The following is an 8,943-nucleotide window of genomic DNA, read 5'->3' as shown; positions in this document are numbered from 1 at the left end:
TACTTCAAAATCTTGTCAAGATATGTACTCATTGAAAAAACTTATCAAGTGCCTTGATCTATCTCAATAGATCTTGATGCTCAATATGTAAGCAGCTTCCCCGAGGTCTTTCTTTGAAAAACTCCTTTCAAACACTCCTTTATGCTTTGCAGAAAAATTCTACATTATTTCCGATCAACAATATGTCATTCACATATACTTATCAGAAATGTTGTAGTGCTCCCACTCACTTCTTGTAAATACAGGCTTCTCCGCAAGTCTATATAAAACCATATGCTTTGATCACTTTATCAAAGTGTATATTCCAACTCCAAGATGCTTGCACCAGTCCATAGATGGATCGCTGGAGCTTGCACAATTTGTTAGCACCTTTAGGATTGACAAGACCTTCTTGTTGCATCATATACAACTCTTCTTTAATGAATCCATTAAGGAATATAGTTTTTGACATCCATTTGCCAGATTTCATAAAATGCGGCAATTGCTAACATGATTCGGACAGACTTTAAGCATCGATACGAGTGAGAAATTCTCATCGTAGTAAACACCTTGAACTTGTCGAAAACCTTTTGCGACAATTCGAGCTTTGTAGATAGTAACACTACTATCAGCGTCCGTCTTCCTCTTAAAGATCCATTTATTCTCAATGGCTTGCCGATCAACGGGCAAGTCAATCAAAGTCCATACTTTGTTCTTATAAATGGATCCCATCTCAGATTTCATGGCCTCAAGCCATTTCGCGGAATCTGGGCTCATCATCGCTTCCTCATAGTTCGTAGGTTCGTCATGGTCAAGTAACATGACTTCCAGAACAGGATTATCATACCACTCTGGTGCGGATCTTACTCTGGTTGACCTACGAGGTTTGGTAGTAACTTGATCAGAAGTTTCATGATCATCATCATTAGCTTCCTCACTAATTGGTGTAGGAATCACTGGAACTGATTTCTGTGATGAACTACTTTCCAATAAGGGAGCAGGTACAGTTACCTCATCAAGTTCTACTTTCCTCCCACTCACTTCTTTCGAGAGAAACTCTTTCTTTAGAAAGGATCCACTCTTAGCAAGAAAGAACTTGCCTTTGGATCTGTGATAGAAGGTGTACCCAATAGTTTCTTTTGGGTATCCTATGAAGACGCACTTCTCCGATTTGGGTTTGAGCTTATCAGGCTGAAACTTTTTCACATAAGCATCGCAACCCCAAACTTTAAGAAATGACCGCTTAGGTTTCTTGCCAAACCACAGTTCATATGGTGTCGTCTCAACGGATTTAGATGGTGCCCTATTTAACCAGAATGCAGCTGTCTTTAATGCATAACCCCAAAACGATAGTGATAAATCGGTAAGAGACATCATAGATCATACCATATCTAATAAAGTACGGTTATGACGTTCAGACACACCATTATGCTGTGGTGTTCCAGGTGGCGCGTGTTGCGAAACTATTCCACGACCAAACTCGTAACTCAAATAGTTGTCTGTGCGATCAGATCGTAGAAACTTTATTTTCTTGTTACGATGATTTTCCACTTCACTCTGAAATTCTTTGAACTTTTCAAATGTTTCAGACTTATGTTTCATCAAGTAGATATACCCATATCTGCTCAAATCATCTGTGAAGGTCACAAAATAACGATACTTGCCGCGAGCCGCAACACTCATCGGATCGTATACATCAGTATGTATTATTTCCAATAAGTCAGTTGCTTGCTCCATTGTTCCGGAGAACGGAGTCTTAGTCATCTTGCCCATGAGGCATGGTTCGCAAGCATCAAGTGATTCATAATCAAGTGATTCCAAAAGCCCATTAGCATGGAGTTTCTTCCTGCGCTTTACAACAACATGACCTAAACGGCAGTGCCACAAATATGTTGCACTATCATTATCAACTTTGCATCTTTTGACATCAATATTATGAATATGTGTATCATTACGATCGAGTTTCAATAAACCATTTATATTAAGTGTATGACCATAGAAGGTTTTATTCATGTAAACAGAACAACAATTATTCTTTGACTTAAATGAATAAACGTATTGCAATAAACATGATCCAATCATATTCATGCTCAACGCAAACACCAAATAACATTTATTTTGGTCCAACACTAATCTCGAAGGTAGAGGGAGTGTGCGATGGTGATCTTATCAACCTTGGAATCATTTCCAACACTCATCGTCAATTTGCCCATAACTAGTCTGTGTTCATTCTGCAACTCCTGTTTTTAGTTACTACTCTTAGCAACTAAACCAGTATCAAATACTGAGGGGTTACTATAAACACTAGTAAAGTAAACATGTATATCAAATATACTTTTGTTCACTTTGCCATCCTTTCTTATCCGCCAAGTATCTAGGGCAGTTCCACTTCCAGTGACCATTTCCTTTGCAGTAGAAGCACTTAGTTCCGGGCTTGGGTTTAGCTTTGGGCTTCTTCATGCGAGTGGAAACTTGCTTGCCATTCTTCTTGAAGTTCCCTTTCTTTCCCTTGACCTTTTACTTGAAACTAGTGGTCTTGTCAACCATCAACATTTGATGCTTTTCTTGATTTCTACCTTCGTTGATTTCAGCATCACGAAGAGCTCGGGAATCGTTTTCGTCATCCCTTGCATATTATAGTTCATCACTAAGTTCTAGTAACTTGGTGATAGTGACTAGAGAACTTTGTCAATTACTATCTTATCTAGAAGATTAACTCCCACTTGATTTAAGCAATTGTAGTACTCGGACAATCTGAGCACATGCTCACTGGTTGAGCTATTCTCCTCCATCTTGTAGGCAAAGTACTTGTCAGAGGTCTCATACCTCTTGACTCAGGCATGAGACTGAAATACCAATTTCAGCTCTTGGAACATCTTATATGCTCCGTGGCGTTCAAAACAATTTTGAAGTCCCGGTTCTAAGCTGTAAAGCATGGCGCACTAAACTATCAAGTACTTATCATACCGAGCTTGCCAAACGTTCATAACGCCTGCATCTGCTCCTGCAATAGGTCCGTCACCTAGCGGTGCATCAAGGACATAATTCTTCTGTGCAGCAATGAGGATAATCCTCAGATCACGGACCTAGTCCGCATCATTGCTACTATCATCTTTCAACATAGTTTTTCTCTAGGAACATATCAAAAAATAAACGGGGAGCTACATTGCAAGTTATTGATCTACAACATAGATATGCAAAAACTATCAGGACTAAGTTCATGATAAATTAAGTTCAATTAATCATATTACTTAAGAACTCCCACTTATATAGACATCCCTCTAATCATCTAAGTGATCACGTGATCCATATCAACTAAACCATGTCCGATCATCACGTGAGATGAAGTAGTTTTCAATGGTGAACATCACTATGTTGATCATATCTACTATAAGATTCACGCTCGACCTTTCGGTCTCAGTGTTCCGAGACCATATCTGCATATGCTAGGCTCGTCAAGTTTAACCCGAGTATTCTGCGTGTGCAAAACTGGCTTGCACCCGTTGTATGTGAACGTAGAGCTTATCACACCCGATCATCATGTGGTGTCTCGGCACGACGAACTGTAGCAACGGTGCATACTCAGGGAGAACACTTATACCTTGAAATTTAGTGAGAGATCATCTTATAATGCTACCGCCGTACTGAGCAAAATAAGATGCATAAAGGATAAACATCACATGCAATCAATATAAGTGATATGATATGGTCATCATCATCTTGTGCCTTTGATCTCCATCTCCAAAGCACCGTCATGATCACCATCGTCACCGGCTTGACACCTTGATCTCCATCGAAGCATTGTTGTCGTCTCGCCAACTATTGCTTCTACGACTATCGCTACCGCTTAGTGATAAAGTAAGCAATTACATGGCGATTGCATTTCATACAATAAAGCGACAACCATATGGCTCTTGCCAGTTGCCGATAACTGTGTTACAAAACATGATCATCTCATACAACAATTTATATAATCACGTCTTGACCATATCACATCGCAACATGCCCTGCAAAAACAAGTTAGACGTCCTCTACTTTGTTGTTGCAAGTTTTACGTGGCTGCTACTGGCTTAGCAAAAACCGTTCTTACCTACGCATCAAAACCACAACGATTTTTTGTCAAGTATGTTGTTTTAACCCTCAACAAGGACCGGGCGTAGTCACACTCGATTCAACTAAAGTTGGAGAAACAGACACCCACTAGCCACCTGTGTGCGAAGCACGTCGGTAAAACCAGTCTCGCGTAAGCGTACGCGTAATGTCGGTCTGAGCCACTTCATCCAACAATACCACCGAATCAAAGTATGACATGCTGATAGGGCTGCAAGAAAAGCTCGAGGCTCGCGAGCCACTCGAGATCGACTCGTTTTTTGGCTCGACTCGAGATCGACTCGAAAAGAAACGAGCTGACTTTGAACATTTTATGTAGCTCGACCGAGGAATGAGCCGATCTTGAGCCAATATTGGCTCGCTCGATTTAGCTCGATAGCTCGACATAATACCATTATGTTAAATGATCATGCCATATATTAAATGGAAATAAGATAATTTGTTACCATATATGATGTGCATGATTTTTCTCCATTTTATTTACCAGCAAACATGGAAGCTTAATTAAGTGCAGAGAAGATTTAGGTCTAATTATGATACATGGTCGTCTATGTGTTAAATATCCTGTTATTTTCGGGAAAAGTTCTCATCATATGCACTTTCGTTTTCTTGTTTTTCGTTCACGAAGACCACCATCTATTGCTAGTTTGCCCAAGAGACCAAGATGAGCTCTCCCGAGCACGGCCAGATTGTCGTACAAAGTTGTGTCGTGTTGTGTCCTTATCTACTTGGAATAATCACCACAAATTTATATTTTTTACCATCTTATTTAGCTCGAAACTAGCTCGAGATCGACTCGAGATTGTTACAAGCCGAGCACGAGTCATGTTCTATGGCTCGATCTTGAGACTCACTCAGTTTGAACTCGCTCGAATTTTAATATCAGTTGAGCTGAGCCAGCTCCAACTCGCTCGAACTCAACTCGTTTGCAGCCCTACATGCTGATAAGCAGTATGACTATTATCGCCCAGAACTCTTTGTGTTCTACTCGTGCATATAACATCTACACATAGACCTGACTCGGATGCCACTGTTGGGGAACGTAGTATTTCAAAAAAATTGCCTACGCACACGCAAGATCCACCTAGGTGATGCATAGCAACGAGCGGGGAGAGTGTGTCCATGTACCCTCGTAGACCAAACGCAGAAGCATTTAGTAACGCGGTTGATGTAGTCGAACGTCTTCGCGATCCAACTGATCCAAGTACCAAACGCACGGCACCTCCGCGATCTACACACGTCCAGCTCGGTGACGTACATCGTACTCTTGATCCAGCTGAGTCCGAGGGAGAGTTTCGTCAGCACGACGGCGTGGTGACGGTGATGATGAAGTTACCGATGCAGGGCTTCGCCTAAGCTCGAAAACAATATGACCGAGGTGGAAATCTGTGGAGGGGGGCACCGCACACGGCTAAGACAACTGTCAACTTGTGTCATCTAGGGTGCCCCCCTGCCCCCCTATATAAAGGAGCAAGGGGGAGGCCGGCCGGCCCTCATAGGCGCGCCAAGGGGGGAGGAATCCTCCTCCTAATAGGAGTAGGACTCCCCCTTTCCTAGTCCTACTAGGAGAAGAATGAAGAAGGGGGGAAGAGAAGGAAGGAGGGGGTGCCGCCCTCCCCATAGTCCAATTCTGACTAGGCCCATGGGGGAGGGCGCGCGGCCAGCCCTTGGCAGCCCCTCTCTCTCTCCCCTAGGCCCAATAAGGCCCATTACTTCTCCCGTGGTTCCGATAACCCTTCCGGCACTCCGATATATATCCGGTGACCCCTGAAACTCATCCGGTGTCCGAATATAGTCATCCAATATATCAATCTTTATGTCTCGACCATTTCGAGACTCCACGTCATGTCCGTGATCACATCCAAGACTCCGAACAAACTTTGGTCATCAAATCACATAACTCATACTACAAATCGTCATCGAACATTAAGCGTGCGGACCCTACGGGTTCGAGAACTATGTAAACATGACCGAGACACATCTCCGGTCAATAACCAATAGCGGAACCTGGATGCTCATATTGGCTCCTACATATTCTACGAAGATCTTTTATTGGTCAAACAGCATAACAACATACGTTGTTCCATTTGTCATCGGTATGTTACTTGCCCGAGATTGGATCGTCGGTATCATCATACCTAGTTCAATCTCATTACCGACAAGTCTCTTTACTCGTTCCGTAATGCATCATCCCGTAACTAACTCATTAGTCACATTGCTTGCAAGGCTTATAGTGATGATCACTACCGAGTGGGCCCAGAGATACCTCTCCGATACACGGAGTGACAAATCCTAATCTCGATCTATGCCAACTCAACAAACACCATCGAAGACACCTGTAGAGCATCTTTATAATCACCCAGTTACGTTGTGACGTTTGATAGCACACAAAGTGTTCCTCCGGTATTCGGGAGGTTGCATAATCTCATAGTCAGAGGAACATGTATAAGTCATGATGAAAGCAATAGCAATAAAACAATAGATCATTATGCTAAGCTAACGGATGGGTCTTGTCCATCACATCATTCTCTAATGATGTGGTCCCGTTCATCAAATGACAACACATGTCTATGGTCAGGAAACTTAACCATCTTTGATTAACGAGCTAGTCTAGTAGAGGCATACTAGGGACACTTTGTTTTGTCTATGTATTCACACATATATCAAGTTTCTGGTTAATACAATTCTAGCATGAATAATAAATATTTATCATGATATAAGAAAATATAAATAACAACTTTATTATTGCCTCTAGGGCATATTTTCTTCAGCCGGTCATAGGAAAGACACGTCGTGGGAGTGGCGATCCGCCGCGGCTGGTCGTAGATTAGTATTACCGCGGCTTGGTGTAGTTTAGTTTAGTTAAACTATACCTGAAATGTAAATGTTTTCGCCCAGTTCGAATGAAAATCATACGGTTTGCATGTAATTCATCAAGTTTGTTTAAAGAGTGTTTGATATGTATGCAAACAACATTGGATGGCCGGCTCCCGCATCCGTGTCCACGGACTGGTCTCCCCTGTCCGTGGACGGATGCGGTGTCTGGTTTGCGGGTCAGCGTTGGATATGCCCTAATGAAGCGTTCGGATACCATCCACGCTGCTCAAAATGGCTTCAAGTCAACCACTATGGTTGAAAACATCGCAGATTCCCCAATTTTCTTTGAGAAAGCGGAGTCGATTGCTCTATTCACTTTTGTGTCTTTCCTGTTTATATTTGGTTTTCGTTCTGTTTTACTCAATTAACCGAGATATGTATGGTTTTTCTATTCGGTTCCCCTCACTAATGGGATCAACCCCCTTCTTCTTCAAGCAACCGCGGGAGCTCCCCGCCGTATTGATGAGGTTCCGTAAAAGGAAATTATATTACACAAATAGTGATGGGATACCATGTGTAATAATGGGATGTGTCGAAGTCGACCATTATACATTAGAGTCGAACCAAGAACAAACAAGACTATATGGACAATACACGAGTGAATAGCCAAAAACTATCACAAATGGGGCAACCTTACCCTAGAACTACCACTTATTTTTTTGCCGAAACCTGCCAAATTTTCACTAGTTTATTGATAAAAACTATTGGTTCAAGTTAGGTATCGATTGTGGCATTTCAAACTTGTTTATCACAGGGCCCCATGTCCGTTCCCGCGAGACATCGCCAGCCCAATGGCTGCTAACGACGGCGCGCGGTCGCTTAGTCGCTCGTTCGGTCGTTGTCTAGTCAAAGGCCGACCCTCTCGCCCTCTCCTATCTCGTAGCCAACCCTCTCTTTCCTAGGTGACGGCAGCCATGGCGGCTGTGAATCCCAACGATGATGCTAATGTGGTGGGGGGGTTAAAGATAGTGGCGGCGGCGAGTTCTCGGAGGTCTAACTTAACACAATTTATTCTTAGGTACATGTCAACACAAGTAGCAGCATAATTCCCCATGTAAGATTGAAGATCGTAGCATTTCATAGTACACCAAGTTCGATATATCCAACATATAGGAACTACAAACTAAACAAGTGAATTGAATCATCCATACACAAAAGAAGAACAACAACGACAAGATTCGACCAGTATTATACATTTCAAATTGTTGTACAAGAACAAACTATCATGGACAAGAAATATACAAGTATAACAAACTTTTTTACGGAAATCTTCTAATAGAAGTCCAGTGGTGTTGTTAATACCCTAAATGTTCTTCAGGAGATGCGAAGCTCGAGGATGGTATTTCTTGTGCATAGAGCGAACTAGAAGGACAGACTGGAAGCAAGATGAAAAGCGGTATCAATGGTCCGAATGAATCATTTTGCTTGCCACGTTATTTGTCTATGTTAAAATCAATAATTGTATATTAGGCTACCCCACACTAAGAACAGGTATACGGCTCCGATGCACAATGACATTAGGCACATATATCAAATCTTATACAAGATGAAAACACAATATACACAAACATAATTCCAAATCTCGACGCGGATCCACAACCCACAGTCCACGTGCCCCCGCTCCTTCGTGTCACCAACCCCCTCCCTCTTAGAGCATCTACAATCCCATATAACAAATATGACCTCTCAACCGGATACTCCTCAAATTAACATAGCTGCATCTGCACATCTCATACTAGATTCCCAAGTCTATATAAAAACATGCAAGCTTAAAAACCTACATACTACGTAGCTACTCCTTGTCGGAGATGTCGAAAATCTCCGTGACCGGCTTTAGGTACATGGGCGGCAGCTGCAGCTCCGGCTGCTCCGCTTCGACCTCCTCTTCCTTTTTCTCTTCGTCGAGTTCAGAAAGAGCGCGTTGGATACCGCCTGCTCCTGCTAGAGGAACTGTCGGTTGGCCTCCACACATACTTA

This window comes from Aegilops tauschii, chromosome 2 (assembly GCF_002575655.3).
Source record: "Aegilops tauschii subsp. strangulata cultivar AL8/78 chromosome 2, Aet v6.0, whole genome shotgun sequence".
Classification (NCBI taxonomy): domain Eukaryota; kingdom Viridiplantae; phylum Streptophyta; class Magnoliopsida; order Poales; family Poaceae; genus Aegilops; species Aegilops tauschii.
Note: the sequence above shows the minus strand (reverse complement) of the source record.